Raw genomic sequence first — 22,759 nt, forward strand, 5'->3', positions numbered from 1 at the left:
TCTCCGCTATCCATACAAGGTTTTTAACAACTGGCTGTTGCGAAGATTAATTTTTCTAGTTCACTCACCCAGAAAGTGAAAGAACGGGGGTTCGATTCCCCGCAAAGGCAGTTGTATTTTCTCTTTCCAAAAATTCATTTTCGCAACAACCAGTTGTTAAAAACCTTGTAAAGAGTATCTTCGAAAGAACGAACGTAAAGTGGTTTCTGGAGAAATGCGAGCGTATTTCCGAGAAAAAAAAATACTATACTCCTGAAAATCTTCGGTGATAAAAAATGACCAAAAAACGATCTATTGCGCGAAAATGTGACCGATAGCTCAAAAGTGATTAAAATATGGCCAATACCTCGAAATAGAACCCCTATATATGAAGGAGTCTTACCTCGAAAATGCCAAAAATATGACGTCAAAAAATATGGCACGTCATAAAAATCAGAGCCCTACTAATCCCCATATTGCGTATTGGTAACTATGATAAATCGATCCCAATGTTGTGGGATTTATAATTAAGATAAGGTGTTATCTCTAACGTGAAGCTTCTCGCGGAATCCCTCATGATAACGCGGTTGTTCTACGTAACTGAAACGAATATTTCAATATTTATCCAAAAAAATGTCCCTACTGCCGTCTCAAATACCCAGGGTAAAATGAACGAGGGCCTAGGCATAAAAAAAACCCCATCTATTGCCATAAATCATTGTGCCATATCTTATCGTCGGAGCCCCAACGCAACTGAGGTCTCCACCTGACCTTTACAAGAGGGGCGGGGATGACAGGGCTCCAACCTGGAGGTCCGAGACGATTTTCATAATTTTGTTTTTCACACTACAAATTCATTATAGATGGGCTCGTCCAGCCTAGGGTCTCTACTGCAAGATGTGGAGGTCATGGTGCCCGTGGCGTGCCCGAATGGGACTCGTGTTTAGATGGTCCTGGGTGTCCCGTAAAGTATACATTTAAATTCTGCTAGCCCAGAATCCTCACTTATAGTGGATTATTTTTTTTTCAAAAAACATCCGTTCCGCTGTATTCCTGATGAATCGGAAAAGGTCATTCATAAACTAGCTTCTGGTTCAAAAATTCGAATTTTATATAGAAAACCTGTGTGTTTTTATTGGCCGTTTGTGCGTTTAAGAAAATTACATGTTTGTTGTTCTACCATCTGCAGGAATTCAAATGAATTATTCTAAGATACTTTTTTTCCTTTGTCTTTGAAAATATGGATTTTCAACGTTTTGTTGAGTGATAAGCAGGGGCTTTTTTTAACGCATGGGCCTCACCCTAGGTTCTTGGATGCATAGGAGGAGGGTCTCATGATTACTTGAAACCCGGCCAGGGCCGCAACTAGATGCTTGGTCACCCGGGGCAAGCGCATTTTGACGCCCCCTTACAATGTTGAAAGAGAGTTTTCAGACTGAAATTTGCGCCCCCTCGGGTCTAGCGTCCGGGGCATGAAGCCCGCCTGCTTCCCCCCTAGTTGCGGCCCTGAACCCGGCAGTATGACTTTCAAGAGAAAGTACGAAAACTGGTAAGCTGTGTGTGTGTGTGATTTTCGATCAGATAAGACACATGAACATAACTTCCCCGGGATGCCCACGATGCTCTTGAGATGGGTTTAAATGTCTATGCGTCGAAACTAGGTCGGAACCCTGTCAGTTAAATGGAGAGGCGTATTGACGGATCAAGAACTTTGATTATAACCATTACCAGAGGGAAAGCTCCCGTATAAGAACTCCGACTTATTCGTCAACTGAAATAATCATGAGACTAATCATTGAATCGTAGGGGAGTTGTCGAAAGTTGTTCATCCGAGTTGTCGATACGAATGAGTGTCGTCTGAGTACGAAATGAAGCATGACATCCTCAACGGTTTAAGTGCGCACGATGAGCCCCGTCCCCAAGGGTAGGCCTGACAGGGCTCTAGCATGGTGACCCTGGACAAATCTCACAATTATTTTGTTTTTTTACACAAAAAAAAAAGCATTATAGAGGAGGCCCATCAAATACCTCAGTCCAGGAAGCCTGACTCCAGGTTGTGGGGACCATGGGTAAACACCGAAATGCTCTAGCGGGGAAAAGAAAAATTTTATTCCTACATGAAAAAGTGCCCTCTAACTTTTTTTTTCTTCCAGGTAGTGGGTGCATTCTCTTTCATTTCATCTGCACCGACCTGCTGTTTCTCTGCGCACAGAGTTTTGATATCTCGATATCTATGCTAAATGACAAAAAATGCTACTTCATACAATAAAGGGAATTTTTCTCTTCACTCGGCAAAAAAACTCTGTGTACAGGTCATTTTCAGACTCTAAACGTCCATAATTTGCAAACTTATTCACCCATGAAAATATAATGGCTTTCTTTTTTATTATTATTATATAAACAAATCACAGACACGTATACAAATGTAAACATAAAAACACATAAATACAAACAGTTTCTGACCCCAAGGGACTTGGTAAGTCCTTCCAGCAGGTCTAAAGAGGGGTTATATTCGGATATAATTTATACAACAGCTTTTATATAAAGATTCTCAGACACTTTTGTCCATAAACGGGTAAAAGTGAAATTTCATCAGCAAAACATATGCCTTTTAAAAAATATTGAAAATGAGCGTGCAGTGTACATATACTGTTTGTATTCTCTGCATGTATATCATATTACTTACATATAAAAACATCATTGAACTGGAACTAGTGCTGTCATCTATGAAATGAAATATGCAACTATTGTGATTCTTTGATTGAAGTCGATGACCGATTTTTGTAAATGTACCGCATAGAAAAGTCAATGCAGAATAACATTGATGAGTAATTTTTGAGCAATAATATTAGTTGAATTGTCGAGTTTGTTTCAAAATTTTAACAGTTGAAATTTGTGTAAGGTAAATTATTATTAGTAAAATGTCCACAATAACCCAAAAAGGCCTAATTCATAGGCCTTACTGGGCCCGTTCGTAACAACCCGGGGGGTAACAATTTGATTCTGTTCTGTCTGTTCAAAAAAAAAAAATTTTGCGGAGATTTCATCATACGACAGTAGACACAAAGCACGATTAAAAAGACCAAAAAATTTCCTTCACATGCCTCGACCTGTGTTGCCAGGTCTATGAACATTTGAAAACTTTTGAAAGAAAAAAAAACCCTTGGGTCTCAGGTGAACCTACGTCTTCACCCACCTTATTAGAATCTAACTATCATTGCAAAGCGCACTACTGCACAGGAATTGGCAGAGTCATGATGAAGGGGGTTTAATGGATTATAACTATCCATTGGAACCCCGTTTCACCAATTACGGTTTTCGGTTTTTTTTTTCAAAAAAAAAAAATTCATTTTGATCACAACCCTATATTTCTGGTAGCGGATTTCAATATTCCTTTTGTATGTAAACCAAAGAAAATAGTGATATGGCCATTATTTAAGCGAAAGCTGGCCAGAATCACCTTGCCTTCCTTCACGGGTGACAATATTGATCAAATTGAATCTGACTTATTGTTTCTCACAGAAACCATCACTAACACTGCTAAGGAATCCACCCGAGATGCTCCCACTAATAATCCACTGGGTATTCCCCGCTGGATTAAGGAACGCATCAAATTAAAAAACAAATTTAGGAGGAAATGGCAAAGAACGTTAAATCCGTACTACCAAGATAGATACAGATCTATAAAAAGAAAAGTATCTAGAGAAATCAAAGAATTTATGAGTGAGCGTTACTTCAGCTTTTTACGTGAGGCAAATTGTGCTGATGGCACGTTATACAAAGTGTATAAAACATGTAAGCCCACTTATTCGAGGATTCCTCCGATTGTTGGCACAAGCGGAACAGTATATAGTGACAGTGATAAAGCGGAAATATTTGCTGACACATATGAGAGACAGTTCTCTCCATGTGATAACACTCCTCCTCAGCTTATTGCCAGTGTTGACAGAGAAGTTCAAGTATTCTTTAGGGATATTCCCCCAGAACAACCCTCTGCTTTATTTCCTACGAACACTGAAGAAGTAACAAACATTATCAAAAACCTCAAAAAGAAAAAAGCACCTGGTCAGGACACCATCACCAACAACACTATCAAGAATCTCCCCGAAAATATGGTTCGCCAGCTGGTCAACATATTCAACGAATTACTTCGTACAAACCACTTTCCAGCAGAATGGAAACTCGCCAAAGTTAAGGTCATCCCCAAAGCTGGACATGACCTACACTATCCACAGAATTGGCGCCCAATCTCACTTCTCAGTTCATTGGGGAAACTTTTTGAGAGAGTGGTAGCCATCAGACTACACAAATTTGTAGAGGACAATAACATTATCGGTCCAGAGCAGCACGGTTTCCGCAGCAAGCACTCGACCACCACTCAATTATTGCGGTTCGTAGAACGAATTCAAGAAGCCAAAATTTATAAAGACACTGCAGCAGTAGCCTTTTTCGATTTAAAGAAATCTTTTGATAAAGTTTGGCACAATGGGCTGCTGTTTAAGATGATTCGCATGGGAATGCCGTATAACATCATCAAATTTGTGAGCAATTATCTCGACTCGCGCTCTTTCCGAGTACAGATAAATGACTCAATATCTAATCCTAGACAGATTCGTTCATCAATAGCTCAGGGAAGTGTGTTAGGTCCTATCCCACACAATTTTCATATGAATGACTTCCCAGTTGCCCCTAAGGGTTTCACCGCTCTTTATGCCGACGATAGTGCCCTTTGTTGCACAGATAGGGACCCTGGCAAGGCCCTTTCAAACTTGCAAGAAATGGTAAGATTGGTCGAGCGCTGGTGTGTGCGAACCCGTGTTGAACTGAATGCAGATAAAACCAAATTCATGTGGTTCACTAACAAGTCCTCATTACCACAACAAGCACACATAGAGGTACAAGGAGTTATAATCAACCCAGTCATTCACAATAAATATTTGGGGGTGATAATGGACAAGAGATTCAGTTTCTCCCGGCAGTGTGTTGATGCCATCCGTAGGGCGACCGTGGCCTCGGTCATGCTCAACAGACTAACCCACAGGCACTCAAGTCTTTCAATTCGAAATAAAATTATTCTGTATAAGATGGCAATTAGACCGATTCTCCTGTATGCTGCGCCTGTCTGGTTGTTCTCGAAGAAAATGAATATCATCGCTCTGAAGAGATTTCAGAACAAGACTCTGAGGAGATACACCGGACTACCTTGGTACGTTAGAAACGTTAATATCAGACGTGATTCCGGAGTGGCTGATGTTACGTCATTTGCAAAGAAACTGGCAAAGAACTTATTTGATAAATTGAACGATTCTGAATTTCCACACCTTGCGGAGATTTCATCATACGACAGTAGACACAAAGCACGATTAAAAAGACCAAAACATTTTCTACACATGCCTCGACCTGTGTTGCCAGGTCTATGAAGATTTGAAAACTTTTGAAAGAAAAGAAAAACCCTTGGGTCTCAGGTGAACCTACGTCTTCACCCACCTTATTAGAATCTAACTATCATTGCAAAGCGCACTACTGCACAGGAATTGGCAGAGTCATGATGAAGGGGGTTTGATGGATTATAACTATCCATTGGAACCCCGTTTCACCAATTACGGTTTTCGGTTCAAAAAAAAATTCTCTTTAACTTTTACAAATTGTAATCACGAAGGAGGATTGTTCTGAGCATCACACTAACATTTGTTTACCTTACACAAACAACAACTGTTAAAATTTTGAAGAAAACCGGATAATTCCAAAATATTATTGCTAAAAATATTAGTCAACATCACACTACATTGATTTTTTTCTATGCGGCACAATTAATCAGAAACCGGTCATCAATTTTAATCAAAGAATCACAACAGTTGTATTCTTCTACTTGATAGGTGACCGCAGTGTTCCCAGTTGAGTGATGTTTCTCACATGTAATATAATACACAGGGTGCCCCCTGTAAGTGCTAATGAGGTTTTTTCTCACCAACCGCCCGTCGTAGAAGTATAGTTTCAATTTAAAAAGGCCTTCAAAAATGACCCTGTACCAGTACTAAGAGTGCCGCTGAGGTAGTCGAGTGGTCATAGTGACGGACTCGCATCGTGAGGATCCAGGTTCGAACCCCACCGTCGCCGCCGTGGTGGACGGCTGAAGTTGGTTTCCTGTGGTTCCCAACTTCGAGGCGCAAATGCGCGCCGATTTCCCCATTAAAAAGTCTCACCAGGCCTACAAAGATAAATTATTCAATCATTACACTTCACTCATACTTGGAAAAACTGGTGGCAGATGGCAGCACTGCACATAACAATCATTACACAGAAGCAAACTTCACGTCAGGTTTCACTACACGTACATTCCCGCATGTACCAATTCGTTAGAGGTTCCGCAGAGGAATATGGATGAGGTGCATGCGTGGTTTAGTATTGGTAGTACTAAGAGTGGAAATACAGTGTGTAACAAAATAAAAACATCTATTTTTTTATACAGCTCCCCCCCCCTCCCTGTCCTCTAACTTCCAATTAGAACGTTTTTATCCTGTTTCTCCTGAGGCCAGCAGAAAATATTTCCAAGTTTTTAAGCGCAATATTCGCTGAGGTATTCGAATTCAAAAATCGGAGGAAAGTTGGGAAATTATAGCATAGAGATGAGGCGAAAGAAGCGTGTCCCGTTAGTTTTGCTGTTCTTTAAAAACTTATTCTCCAATTTTTGGGTTAAAAAATATCGTCGCGAATATTGAACTTAGAAACATGGAATTTTTGTTTTGTTGGCCTGAAGAGATGCAGGGCAACATCTTTCTAATTGGAAGTTAGACCGCAAGGGACCATATAAAAATTCAGATTTTTTTTTTTATTTTGATACACACCGTATTTTCACTCTCAATACTGGTTAAGGATAATTTTTGAATGCCTTTTGAGCATTTTTTCAAATTGTAATCATACCTCTACGACGGACGGTTTATGAAATAAAGGCCGCATTACACTTACAGGATACTCTGTATATAATATTCTGTATACTTATTTTCAATATTTTCTAGAGGGCAAATTTTGTACTGATAAAATTTCATTTCAACCAGTTGGTTATGGACAAATGTAACTAAGAAAGACACCGTTTTTTGATGGCGAATAAGTTTGTAAAGTATGGGCGTTTAGAGTCTGAGAATGACTGAGAATGCTTCCCCTGTACGCCGAGTTTTTTGCGGAGCAGAGAAAAATTCTTCATGTTGTGTACGGTAGCATGTTAGGTTGTCATTTCGCAACAATTTTTCTGAAGCTCAGACAGTTCTTTAGTTTTAGGAAATTGGTTGAATTTGTATTGTTGAAGATGGTGTAAATCCAAAATTAGCCGTTGATGCTGATTATAAGTCAGCTCGTAAGCCACTGTGCCGTCGCGTGGGCATCGTGCTGAACCCGCGAATGCGAGCCAGTCTTCTATTTGATATAGTCTCTCCGCAGAGAGCAGGCAGACTTTCAACAGGTTTGCGGAAACTTTTTGCCATCATTTCGCCTCGGAAAATTTCACCTGCGCTGACCATATGAGTGATCAAGTATGTGACAGTACGAGTGACCAAACGTATGACCATATGAGTGGCAAAGTGAGTGACCGAGTAAAATTTTTTTGCAGAAATCGGTAACTTTATCTCATCCCATAATTCTTTTGTGGTTGTCATTGGCAATTTTACTTGCCTTTGACATTTTTTTTGGCTGTCATTAACAACTTTACTTGCTTTTGAAATTTTTATGGCAGAGATTGGCAACTACATTTGTATCTCATAATTTTTTGTGGATGTCATTATTGGCAAAAATTTACTTGAATTTGGCTTTTTTTTTCTTTTCACGATTTGATAGGCAACTTTACTTGTGCTTTTGATAACTTTCTCAGCTGTAATTGGCAACTCTACCTGCCTTTGACCATATTTTGGCGGTAATCGAGAACGTTCCGTCACCACGACTTTTCTGATACATAGACGGGCTCGCGAAAAATTTTGGCCCCGGATACAAGGCTCCAGGATTAAAGAGCCCTTACGGAACGTGTCACATCACAAGTACTTAATCAAAATAAAAAATTTCTTTTTTTGATGGTGACTTTTCAAAAAAAAAAAAAATCCATGATACATATCAATGTAAGTTAATGTATACATATATACATGCATAAATACACGTCTCGTACATTTCCCCCAGGGGCCCCCACATCGCCCCAAAACTCACCCTACCTCTCTCTCTCTCTACACGAGCCCAACAAACTTATATTCAGCAGAGATTCCTTCAGCCGGAAAGTTATCAATGACACGGACCAATGGGCAGGCAACTGCTCGTAATCGATAGTTCCTAGGACGGATGGCAAGAAAAAACGGGGCGGGGAAGGGGGGGGGGCGTCCCGTTTTTCCCGATCCTGCGATCTCCCAACTCCATTTCAGGTAAATAAGTTCTTGCTCCTTGGCTTTATATAAGGAAATCGAAATTTCTTGGCATTTCACTTAGAGATATCATTACATTGACCATCCACGCGGTTCTCTCACACGTTTGTTAAAAATAAAAACCCCCCTTTTCCCGTGTATAAAATACATTAAAAAATTGGGAATTGGAAACTGGAAATTGGATTGGATCCTCCCCTGAGGTGGTCTCGACCCAATGTTTTCTTTATCCTTCAAGACAGTGGCTTCTGCAAGACGTTGTGCAACTTGAGAGAGAGAGAGAGAGAGAGAGAAATGCTCGCCGGACCATATAATTGTTGTCGTATAGTTCGAGATGGAGAGTCTCTTGTCTTTCGTATGATTGATTGCGTGCATTTGGCAATTTTTTTAGCTGTAATTGGCAAACTATACTTGCCTTGGGAATTTTTTTGGAAGAAATTGGCAACTTTATGTGCATCTCGTATTCTCATATTTCTTTTTGGCTGTCATTGGCAACTTTACTTGCCTTTCGAAAAAAATCTACTTGCTTTTTTAATTGGCAACTTTATGCGCATTTCATAACTTTTTTTTGGTTGTCATTGGCAAATTTGCTTGTCCTTGACAATTTTCTAGCTGTAATTGGCAGTGGTCGGCTGATGTTGGTCTTCTGTGGTTCCCAACTTCAAGGCGAGAATGCGAGCCGATCTCCCCGTTAAAAAGTCTCGCCACAGAGAGCAACAGGCCTACAACGTAACAAATATTCAATCATTACACTTCACTCACAATTTGAAGTATAGATGGCAGCACTGAAATATCAGATACAACACTAGCTACACACTCAGACTGTTAGGTGCACTCACTTTGTTCCAGACTCTGCCACGAAAGCTGGGCTGGAAGAGATCTCGGCGACGGGATGAGTCCAGTGGCGGAGCCCCTGGCGTTCATTCAGCTGTAATTGGCAGCTATACTTGTCTTAGAAAAACTTTTTGGAAAAAATTGGTAACTTTATTTGCATCCCATAATTTTTGTCTGTCATTGGGAACCTTACTTGCCTTTGACAATTTTTTGTGGCTGTCACTGGCAACTTTACTTGCACTTCGAGAACTCCTTTGTGGCTAACATTAACAACTTTACTTGCATTTGAAAATTTTATGGCAGAAATTAGCAACTATATTCGAATCTCATAATTTTTAATTGCTGTCATTGGCAAATTCAGTTTGGCCTTTGATAATTTTTTTCCGATTTGATAGGCAAATTTACTTGTTTTCGACAACTTCTCATAATTTTTAATTGCTGTCATTGGCAAATTCACTTGCCTTTGATAATTTTTTTCCGATTTGATAAGTAAATTTACTTGTTTTCGACAACTTCCGCAGCTGTAATTGGCAACTCTACCTGCCTCTGACAATTTTTTGGCAGTAATTGGGAACGTCCCGTGTGGATCCCAATTTCCCGAACTATTTTTATGAAAGAAATACGGTCATGCCAGGTATTTATCGTGACCTGTGTATTGATATCGTTTCGGATAATTTCTCTCACAAGCACTCGAGCGGGCAAAGTGCGAAGCAATTTCACGGACAACACAAATTTATTGTACAGACCAGCTATGCACACGTATTCACAAGCAGCGATTTGAAACACGACCTATATAAACAGAGAGAGAGAGAGGGATCTACAAATAAGACCTTGTCTTCGGACTGAAATTCTACAAACTACTCTTAGTGTGGCGCCCCTATATATCAGGAGACGAGAGAAAAACCTTCTAGAAGAATCTCGTCGGTTCTAGCTTGGGGGGTCATTCAAGTATTACGTCAGCATCGATTGGGGGGGGGGGTTCGGACTTGCTAACTTTTGATGACAACGGGGGGGGGGAGGGTGGTTTGGATGATGCTTACGTTATCAACCACCCTTTATGAAAATATGAAATATTCTTGATGGCATCTTACACTCGATGAGCCAAATACGAGAACAATCTTCCACTAGTTTGTGGGCACCTACCTGAACTAACATTCTCCCTAATGATAAATCCCGTACAGAACCACTTCAGCGACCTCTAAATGTTTCACGGATCTTTCACGTGCTCTGGAGAAATGTTTCCGCTTGAGTTTGAAATGTGTCCGGGCAGCTTGATTGCTCTGGAACTGTGCAACGCATCACTCAAGTGATCCGTAATTATGCCACGAATCACTTAAGTAATCTGAGAATGTTCCGCGTGTAACTTGAGTGATGTGGAATCGCACCGGGGGCCGCTTAAGTGCTCTAAAATTGTGTCACATGTCCTTCAAGGGATCTCTAAATGTGCACGGATCATTTAAGTGTTCTGAAACTGTGTCGCGGGTTACTTAAATGATCTTTGAATGTGCCACGGGCCTACTTCAGTGATCTGAAAATGTGCCACGGGCCACTTAAATGCTCTGGAATTGCACCAGGGGTCATTTAAGCGATCTTTAAATGTGCGGCGTAGTTCATTTTTACAAAATTGGGTTTGAGGGGGCAAGCCACATCACATAACCTTCAGGGCCACATTTGGTCCGCGGTCAAGGTTTTACCACATATGGCTTAAAGGGTGGGTCGCAATGAATTTCTTACAGAGAAATTTTGTATTCTTAGCCTTCAATCAGCATTGAAATTAACAGAAATCGATTATAATTACATATAAAGGTATTTTCTTTCGAAATTCTAATATTTTAAATATTTTTTGTCGGGGGGGGGGGTAAAGGCGCACGAGCCCCCCCTCCCCCCCTCCCGGGTAGGTTCCTGATCCCACCAATATGTGTTAGGAGGTAGGGGGGCAGTGCCGACGAAATTTTGCTGACAAGGGAGGGAGGGGTGTCAGAGTTTTGCTTGCTTTTGCTGACGGGGGGGGGGGGGAAGGGGTCAAAAATGACTTAAAATTTGCTTTCGTAATACTTGAACTGCCCCTTTCATCCTTATACTTCTATTGGAGCTACGACAACGACAATTCACCAGACTTGACAAGTCTCGTTACCAATTTGGCAAGATTTACAGAAAAATGGATTAATCGTTATTTACAGGCGAAAAATGACACAATACATGATAAATAATGATTATTTACATAATTTTCGTAACAATAATTTTGAACCCATTGGCGGGCCGCATTTTTTTTTTTTTTCAAACCGAGCACAACTCAGGTCTATTGCCATAGGCAATTTACTACCTAGTGAGTTGTGCCGGAAGTGTAAGTGCGTGTACCTAACAGTCTGAGTGCGTATCTAGTGTTGTGTATGATTTTTCAGTGCTGCCATCTATATCTCAGAAGTGAAGTGAGTGATGTGTAGTGACTGAATATTTGTACTGTTTGTAGGACTGTTGCTCTCTGTGGCGAGACTTTTTCACGGGGAGATCGGCTCGCATTTGCGCCTTGAAGTTGGGAACCACAGAAAACCAACTTCAGCCGACCACCACTGTGGTGACGGTGGGGCTCGAACCCGGGGCGGGCCGCATTTGGCTCACGGTTGTGTAACGCCTGTTGCATATGAAGAGTGACTGACTATATGACCCTTTCTCTCCCATTTTTATAATCATACAAGTTCGCAACATGTTTTCTTCTCGTTTTCATAATTATACAACTTCGCAACATGTTTTCTTTCCCATTTTTGTAATTATGCAAGTTCACAACATGCTTTTTCTTCCATTTTCATAATTATATAAGTTTGCAACATGTTTTCTTTCCCCTTTTTGTAATTATACAAGTTCACATGTTTTCTTTCCCATTTTTGTAATTATGCAAGTTCACATGTTTTCTTTCCCATTTTTGTAATTATGCAAGTTCACAACATGCTTTTTCTTCCATTTTCTTAATTATATAAGTTTGCAACATGTTTTCTTTCCCATTTTTGTAATTATGCAAGTTCACAACATGCTTTTTCTTCCATTTTCATAATTATATAAGTTTGCAACATGTTTTCTTTCTCCATTTTGTAATTATACAAGTTCACATGTTTTTTTTCCTATTTTTGTAATTATGCAAGTTCGCAACACGTTTCCTCTGTCATTTTCGTACCCGGGAAACGCCGCTCATTCTTGCTAATTTCTCATTATATGGCCTAGTGATGCACGCTGATTATTTTATAAGCCACGATGAACGTAGGAATGATGATCACTTTCCCCAAACTACCCGAAAAAAAAACCCAGTTTCATTCGTATTATGGTATAGTTATGAGAGAGATAAGTAAATTTTTGTTTTTCAGAAGAAATGTTTATCTACATTTTACGGGACATTCCCGTAATTTTGGTCAACCAACGTTTTCTTAAAATATCCTGTTCTTCCTTCCATTTTCCTTGACTTTATATAAACTATTAGAAAGGAATCGAAATTTCTTGGCATTTCTCTTAGAGATATCATTACATTGACCATCCACGCGGTTCTCTCATACGTTTGTTAGAAATAAAATCCTTTTCCCGTGTGTAAAATACATTAAAAAAAATGGGGAATTGGTAAATAGAAATCGGATTGAATCCTTCCCTGAGGTGGTTTCGACTCTACCCAATGGTTTTTTTTTTTGGTTTTATTCTTTCATGAAAGTGGCTTCTCCAAGACGTTGTGCAACTCGAGAGAGAGAGTGTTCGCCGGACCATAAAATTGCTGTCGTTATAGTTCGAGATGGAGAGTCTCTTGTCTTTATTCTCACGCAGGAATTTACACACGTACGAATGACAAACGACATAATTCGAAGCCTTCTCTTTGGTCCCTCTCGCCTAGGCCGGCCTACATTTATGTATAAGGCTAATAAGAATATTGTTGTTATAGGAGTGTCGACCCCGTGAATTCATGTGTCGAGAGCGATTTTTCTGTCTTCCGTTTCTTAGAAATATTACGAGTATGTACGTAGTATGTCGTGTCCTTGAAGGCAACGGTGAGAAAGGTAACTGCATAGGATAGCCCTTAACCTAGGGTTCTTTGACCTTTCAGACATTGTGGATGAAATTGAAAATTTCAAACTGTGGTACAATGAAACCTGGCTACAACGATACTCGATATAACGATAAATCCCTCAACAACGATACATTTTTTTTCAAATATTGTTTTGATAGGCATGAACCTTTACAGTAATTTGATATCTGCTCAGATTTGGGCATATCAATGAACGGTTCTCTGGATTTTGCCGATCGTTATCGGGAAATGGTTTGCAGGGCTAATAGAACTGCTACGTACGGCCTAAGCGCGCGGTAAATGTGATTCATTCACCCTAGTATATGCTTTCTGTGTGTGTATGCCCGGCCTACCCTTGAGTTTTGCTCACAGGTCTGGAGTCCATACAAGATTAAAGACATAATGCTCTTAGAAAAGCCCAAAGATCTTTTACAAAACGATTGCCAGGCCTGGGTGGAATGCCCTACTCTGAGAGGCTTGAAGTTCTTGATCTACATTCCCTAGAACGGCGCAGAATTGTTTCCGTCTTGAAAATGTGTTACAAAATGGTCTATAACATGGTATATTTACCATCGGGGGTCCCATTTTTTGTCATCACTGACTGCCAGGTTAACCTGCGGAGACACCCATATCAAATACAGAGATTCTGATAGCCAGAAAAGGCTGCTTCAGATGCAGATCAGCCAGAATATGGAATAGATTACCATCAGACCTTGTGTGCTCATCATGCTCAAGATTAGCTACAACCGTTGCTGACTTTGACCTTGCTTCGTTCACAAAGTGCTTCCCCTTCTAAATTCTACGTCTTGTTTGTATGTTTATATGCGTTCTGGTGCTTTACTAATAAATATTGTTTGAATCGCCTAAAGCCCAATGTTGAAAACTACTCTCGATACAACGATATCCTTTATTACGATAAATCCCTAGGGCCGTCTTAAGATTATCATAGGCAACCGGGCCAAGTGATTTTTCTTAGGCCCTACCTAGCAAATTTTTATGTGCTTAGTCACAAAAACTTCAACCAAATCTCATTTTTGTGAGGATCTCGAGCTGTGCCCGAGTGGGCTTATGAGTTGAGATGGCACCCTCTGTAGTCGGCGAAAGCACTTTATAACGACACTTTTTAAGAGATTTTTGAAAAGTCGCTAAAACGATATTTTTTTTCCACTAACGGCAAAATCCCTCTATAACGATATTTTTTAGTTGATTTTTGAAAAGTCACTAAAAACGATATTTTTTGTGTCTGCAGATGGAATTTTTATTTCTTATTACACAAACACACATACATTATACACAAATACACACACATATAATGCAAACAAACACTTTGTGACCTCAAGGGTCTGTAAAGTACTTATAGGAGGTTGAAGGAAGGAATTAGTCGGTGAATATTTTTTAGCAACAGCTATTATATTTATTGGATGTGATAAGTATTTAAAAATAATAATTTCATAATTATATTGAAAGCAATAATTTCATGATTTAAAAGTAATAATTGAAAAATTGTTGAAAATTGAGAATTACAGAAAATCGAGAATAAATGGATGTCAAATAACTTTGTGCCCCTGTAAGTAATATTGGCAAGAAATTATTTACTGTTAGAAATTTTTTATATACCGATGAAAATTTCGGAAAATTATTTTTAATTAATTAATTAAAAAGTAATTTTCCGATATTATTAAATATTATTGAACCTCCATTAATTCCCGTTTTACGATATGTGGTAATTTTTTTGGTTCTTATAATTCAGGTACAACATTCTACAAAAAAGAAAAATTTAAGTAATTAAGTGAATAATAGTTAAACGCGCAATAATGAGAAATCAGGATAATATACTGCAGGCAATATTTTCCTGTTTTTATCATATATATATATATATATATATATATATATGAAAGAAAAGACGCCATTTTTTTTTTAAATTTATCGCATTTTAAACTCCAGACGAACATTTTCTCGAAAAAAGTCATCGCCGTCAGCAGCTCTCAAAAAAATAATAATAAAGTAAAATAATATCCTTGGAAAAGCCTCCGGAATCCATAAACGGGAATAGGGAGAAAAAAGACAAAAATCTCATTTTTTCTTGCTCATTTTTATCAAAAAATAGTGGTGAAATTCCGTTTGATAATAATAAAAACAGGCTTATGTCATCTCTTACGAAAGAAATACCCAGACGTAAAAAGTATACGTATGTGTATTTCGAAGTAAAATACATTTATGTGTACTTGTGTAAGCTTTCATAAAGCCATTTTGTCAAAAGATTTAATTTAAGACTTGATTTCTTCTGAGAACGGGAGCGTAAGGTATATACAGTATCTTCAGAGTTCAAATACTCAACATTGAAAGTAGAGAGGGAGAAAAAAAACACCTATATTTTACTCATTTCTTCTTAAATTATTCTTCAGGTATTACGGACAGCTGAAAGATAAATTAATATTAAGAATATAATTTGTAGACCGAAAAAATATAAATAAATTAGAGAATAATTTGCGGACTGCCGAAATAAGTAGCTAGAAAAGAATAGTTCGCAGATCGGCAAAAAAAAAAAAAAAAATAAAATAAAAAAAAAAAATAAAGAAGAAAAGTGGACAAAAGATAAATAAAGAAGAAAATCGGCAAACGATAAATGAGGAAGAGGAGTTGGCAAAATATAAATACAGAAGAGGAATCAGCAAAAGATAAGTAGAAAGGGGAATCGGTAAAAGATAAATAAGGAAGAGGGTAAGTAAAGAAGGGGAATTGGCAAAAGATAAATAAAGAGGAAAGTCGGCAAAAGATAAATGAAGAAGAGAAATCAGCATAAGATAAATAAAAAAGAGAAATTGGCAAAAGATAAATAAAGAAGAGGAATCAGCAAAAGATAAGTAAAAAGGGGAATCGGTAAAAGATAAATAAGGAAGAGGATAAGTAAAGAAGGGGAATTGGCAAAAGATAAATAAAGAGGAAAGTCGGCAAAAGATCAATGAAGAAGAGGAATTCGCAAAAGATAAATAAAGAAGATGATCCGGCAAAAGATAAATAAGGAGGAGGAGTCAGCAGAAGATGAATAAAGAGAAGGAGTTGGCAAAAGATAAATGAAGAAGAGAAATCAGCATAAGATAAATAAAAAAGAGAAATTGGCAAAAGATAAATAAAGAAGAGGAATCAGCAAAAGATAAGTAAAAAGGGGAATCGGTAAAAGATAAATAAAGAATAGCTGTCAGTATAAGATAAATAAAGAAGAGGTGTCGGAAAAAAGATGAATGAAGAAGAGGAGTTGGGAAAGGAAAAAGATAAATACAGAAAAGGAAGCGAAAAAAGATAAATAAAAGAGAGCCGTCAGCAAAAAATAAATAAAGAAGAGATGTCGGCAAAAGATAAAGAAGAGGAATCGACGGAAGATAAATAAAGAAGAAATGTCGGCGAAAGGTAGGTAAAGAAGAGGAGTTGGCAAAGGCAAAAGTTAAATAAAGAAGAGGAATCGGCAAAAAATAAATAAAGAAGAGGAGTCAGCAAAAGGTAAGTAAAGAAGAGGAGTTGGCAAAGTCAAAAGTTAAATAAAGAAGAGGAATTGGCAAAAAATAAATAAAGAAGAGGAGTCAGCAAAAGATAAATAAAGAAGAGGAGTCGGCAAAAGATTAATAAAAAAGATGTGTCGGCAAAAGATAAATGAAGAAGAGGAATCGGCAAAAAGTAAATAAAAAAGACGAATTTGCAAAAGGTAAATAAAGAAGAGGAATCAATAAAATATAAATAAAGAAAACTTGGCGGCAAAAGATAAATGAAGAAGAGGAGTCGGCAAAAGATAGGAAAATAGTTTGCTGACCGGCAAAAGATAAATAAAAGAGAGAAATCGGCAAAGATACATGACAAAGAGGAATCAGCAAAAGATAAAGAAGGTGAATTCAGCAATAGATAAAGAAGGTGAATTCAGCAATAGATTAAGAAGGTGAATTCAGCAATAGATGAAGAAGGTGAATTCAGCAATAGATGAAGAAGGTGAATTCAGCAATAGATGAAGAAGGTGAATTCAGCAATAGATGAAGAAGGTGAATTCAGCAATAGATGAAGAAGGTGAATTCAGCAATAGATGAAGAAGGTGAATTCAGCAATAGATAAAGAAGGTGAATTCAGCAATAGATAAAGAAGGTGAATTCAGCAATAGATCAAGAAGGTGAATTCAGCAATAGATCAAGAAGGTGAATTCAGCAATAGATAAAGAAGGTGAATTCAGCAATAGATAAAGAAGGTGAATTCAGCAATAGATAAAGAAGGTGAATTCAGCAATAGATAAAGAAGGTGAATTCAGCAATAGATGAATAAATAAGAGAGATATAATTTGCGGACCTGCAAAAGATAATATACAAAGATAATAAATAAGAGGAATAATTTGTGGACCGGTGGAAAATAAATAAATAGGAGAAATAATTTCAGACCACTGATGGGAAAAACAAGAAAAAAAAAGAAATCGAGACAAAATTTTATTTTTTCAAAATCTGAAACTATGTAAGGGATAATGAATGAATGAATGATAATGAATGAATGAATGATAATGAATGAATGAATGATAATGAATGAATGAATGATAATGAATGAATGAATGATAATGAATATATAATGAATATAATGATTGGGGGAAAATTTTTGTGGACTGGCAGAAAATTCCCACGGACCGGTACCAGTCCGTGGACCAGCGATTGAAGAAGTTTAGGACACATTTTTCTCGTTGCCTTTCGAGATGTGGTTTGCGTGTTTGCAAAACCTAACCAGAAGTCGTTGTTGGCTCTCTTCCTCTACGGATGGGCTTCGAAGAAAATAAAATATGGAATAAAAGAGAAATGGCAATATAAAATATGAATTGGAAAAAGCGTCAAGTATTTTTCGTTGAAGTTATTCGTCCATTGTTCTCGGAGGAATTGAAACGTGGCTGAGAGCTGACGTCGGCGAATGTCTCGAGCAGGTAAAAGAAAGATTTGCTTGAACGCGCTTCGAACCTCAGACTTTCCAACTGGGCTCTCTTCAGGCTCAACAAAAATCCACACATTTCTTCTGAAAAACAAAAATTACTTATCTCTCTTACATACCGTAATGCTATACCATAATACGAATAAAACCATTTTTTTTCGGGTAGTTTGAGGAAAGTAATCATTCCCACGTTCATCGTGGCTTACAAAATAGTCAGCGCGTGCATCATTAGGCCATATAATGAGAAACTAGCAAGAATAAGCGGCGTTTCTCGGGTACGAAAATGACAGAGGAAACATGTTGCGAACTTGTATAATTACAAAAATAGGAAAGAAAACCTGTTGTGAACTTGCATAATTACAAAAATTGAAAAGAAAACATGCTGCGAACTTGTATAATTATGGAAATGAAAGAGAAAACATATTGCGAACTTGCATAATTATGAAAATGTAGGAAGAAACACATGTCGTGCGAACGTGAATAATTATGAAAATTTAGAAGGAAACATGTTGCGAACTTGTATAATTACAAAAATCGTAAAGAAAACATGTTGTGAACGTGTACATAATTATTAAAACGTAAAAGAAAACATGTCGGGAACTTGTATAATTATGAAAATGGAGGAGGAAACATGTTGCGAACTTGCATAGTTACAGAAATATGATGGAAAACATATTTAAAACTTTCACAGTTATGATAATGTGGGGGAAACACATGTTGCGTATTCCTTGCCATGCGTCAGTGACGGGCTAATACCTGCACGTGAGTACTCCTTGTCGTGCACTTGAGACGCGCTTATACCTAGATGAGCGTAAGCCTTGAAATTCGTGGGAACATTTCAGCTTGAAAAAAGAGTGAGATACGTTCGTACACCTAGGCGTGCATTCTGCTTGCAATGAGCGAGAGAAATGCTTCATGGACGGGTTTACTCCTTGAATTGTGGGGGAAGACGTGTTTACACCTACACATGCGTACTCATTGAAATGCGATGGTTATTATTCAGTTTGGGACCACGAAGATATATCGCACTAAGCGGGAAAACGTTATGAATGGAACGTTACAAGCGGGATCCGATGTAGTCAGCGCGCATCACGTCTAGGCCATTTTATAAGAAATTCATACGTTCTCCTTAGTGCAAGGGAGACGTGTTTACACCCACACGTGCGCTTTTCTTGCCACGTGTGAGAGACGTCCTGATACTTAAAAAGGGATACTCCTTGCCATGCATGAGTGACATGCTCATACCTGTACTTGCGTACACCTTGCAATGTGTGTGATACGTGCTTACACCTAGACGTGCGTTCTCCTTGCAATGTGTGTCAGACGTGCTTACTCCTAAACGTGCGTTCTCTTTGCAATGTGTGTCAGACGTGCTTACACCTAAACGTGCGTTTTCATTTCCATGCACTGGAGACTTGATTACACCTAGATGTTCTTATTCCTTGCAATGCGTGGTAGACGTTCTCGTATCTGGACGTGCGTATTCCTTGCATCCGTGGAAGACGTGCTCACACTCAAACGCGTGTTTCCCCCTTTTCGCGTAGGAAGCGTGTTTACACTTAGACAAGAGTACTTCTTGAAATGCGTGGGAAACATTCTTACAGTGTGCTTCTTGCAATGCATGGGAGCAGGAGGTGCTCACTCTTTGCCACGCGAAGAGACCCGATTACATCTAGACGTACAATTCTTGAAATGGAAGAATGGTAGGAATGCGTGAGAGACGGGCTATAACACCTAGACTAGTGATGGGAAAACTATGGCTCGCGGGAAAATGCGGCCCACCATAGAATCCGTGGCGCTTCACTTTTTATCATAAAAATTAAAATTATGAATCAATGTCCGAATATGTCCACTCCGAAATTTTTTTTGTTTTTTGGTTCGCTCATAAAAAAGTTTGCCCATCACTGACGTAGACCATAGTTTCCCGAACTTTTTGTTCCATCGACCCCTTCTTCAGAAAATCTTTGTTCTCATCGCCCCCAACTCAAGCCAATCCATAGCATCCTATACTAAATTCATGTTTTCTACCACCTTCCTCGGCAATTTCATTATTTTATATATTGCCCACTTTGGGAAACACCGACTTAGAGAACGAAGCTGTTGCAATGCGTGGGAGGCCAAGAACTCCCCCTTCCCCCACATTATACCATAAGCTATGCTTTACAGTTTTATATACGCAATGTCCTATAAATGCTAATGCGGCCTTTATTTCATCATCCGTTCATCGTAGAGGTATGATTCTAATTTAAAAAATGTTCAAAAGGCGTTAAAAATTACCCTAAATTACCCTCTACCAGTTTTGAGAGAGAAAAACAGTATCACAAAATAAAAAAACAAATTTTTATACGGTCCCCTGGTCCTCTAACTTCCAGTTAGAATGTCGTTGCCCTGTATCATCCTGAGGCCAACAGAAAAAATTCCATGTTTCTAGTGCAACATTCACTAAGGTATTTGAGAAAAGTTATGAAAGAACAGAAAAAAAAAACTAACGGAAAACGCCCCTTTCCCTCTCATTTATGCTGCCCTTCCCCAACTTTTCTAAGATTTTTGAATTCGAATATCCCAGTGAATATCTCGCATAGAAACTTGGAAATTTTTTTTTGTTGGCTTCAGGGGAGACAGGGCAAAAACTGTCTAACTGGAAGCCAGAGGACAGGGGGAGACCATACAAAAATTCAGACTTTTTATTTCCTTACACTCTGTTATGTTCACTCTCAAAACTGGCACAGGGTATGTTTTGAACGCCTTTTGAGCATTTTTCAAACTGAAACTATACCTCTACGCATGGACGGAGATACAGGATACCCCCCAACATCAAAGGTGAAGTCGACTGATCTAATGCGTACATCTATAGATGAATTGACATCATCATCATGCCCCGCCCCAGACTTCCAAGTCTATCTCCGCCTATGCCTCTACGACGGCCGGTTGATGAGATAAAGGCTGCATTAGCACAGGACACCCTCTATAGATTACATCACTAGTTTTTTCTGGCATTGGTGATCATTTCTGGCGGACCCCTAGATATCCTGTCGTGTATCCACACTATGGGTTGGGCTCCACTGTTTTAGACCAACGCTTCCACCAACATCGTGAACTACAAATATTTCGACGGTTTAAAACTTCACAGTAACATACCTATATGTAAAGCACGCGCGCATTCTCAAGTACACCTCCCCCCAACTTCGACGCGTACACAAGTTTGATAAAAAATTCACAGGTAGCCGAGAAAGAGAGAAAACACTCATTTCATTCTATTCCGTATTTGGACTCGGATCCATATTATTTTCCGTCTTTACTCGCACAACTTCCCGTATTTCATTAAAAAATAGAATAAAGAACGAAAAAAGAAAGAAAAGATGAAAAAGCTGGTGCGTGCCCAACCCCTCAGAATCAATACGGTGACGTTATTCCGTTGCTAACAGCTGTCAGAGGCGATCCAGGGGAGAGCAAAGAAACCCTGGTGAAAAGAATCCCGACCACCGCTACCACCATCACGCGAAGGATCGGACAATACACCGAAGCGGGAGAGTGAGGGGTGGTAGGGGGGGGGAAAAATCATTAAAAAACAAATCAGGAAGAAAAGTTTTCGCATCTGGTGTTTCGCGATTCCCCCGCTAGATGGCGACGCGATCGTCGCGGACGAAATTCGTCATACTTCTGTGGTTTTCCTCGCACACTCCTCCCGCGCTGTTGTGCGGAGGAAGCGCGTGTGTCGTGTTGTGAGGTGCAGTTGTGTGTCCAGACCGGACCGTGTGTGTTTTTATGATGGACACGAGCATCTAGTAAGTGTCCGGGTATCTAGCTATTGTCCATTGACACTTGTCCCGTTTTTACTCGTGTGAAAAGTGTGTGGAGATAACTTTTTTTTTTTGTGGTTTTGAAATTTTTTTACTGAAATTTGACAGGAATTTTTTTTTTTTTATGGAAATTTCTCTCTCCGTCTGAAAAGTTTTCGGTTTCTTTCGGTGTGGAAGTGTTAACCAATCGGTGTTGATGATGATGAATATGCATATATTTACACGAAGAGAATGTTCGAGAACTTTTCGACGCTTGTTATTACAGTAATAACCCACGTGGTTATTGTAATCTCGAACGGTGTTTACTCGTTATAAACAAGGTGAGTAATTTCATGTGTTTTCTTTTATGCGTTGATGTTGATGTGAAATTCAATTTCCATGAACTCGAAATTTAGGTAATTTAAATAAAAAAAATTGCTCTTGAAAAAACACGGAAAAAAGAATTTATTTTAAAATACTTTGCAAAAAGAAATTCAAAATTAAAATCTCTCAGTTATTCAAAATTTAAATTTGTATCGATGTAAATTGAAAGCAAAAAAATTGCAATTCGCAACAGCTCAAAATATTAAATTAATAGAATATATTCTAGATTTTTTTTTTTTTAAATTTCGTTAAATTACGAGAAAAAACCGATAAATTATAGTTTTTTTACAAGTACACGTAATTTTTCACTAATTTTAATTTACTAGAGCTAATTGTTAAAAATTGATTGATTGCAAAGTTGGTTGAAAATGTTTTTTTTTTGAAATTGATGTTTGTTGAATAATTTT

The sequence above is a fragment of the Pholcus phalangioides genome, unplaced genomic scaffold (genome assembly GCF_987345545.1).
Source record: "Pholcus phalangioides strain wild (caught in Gottingen) unplaced genomic scaffold, Ppha-v1.0 ptg000002l_1, whole genome shotgun sequence".
Classification (NCBI taxonomy): Eukaryota; Metazoa; Arthropoda; class Arachnida; order Araneae; family Pholcidae; genus Pholcus; species Pholcus phalangioides.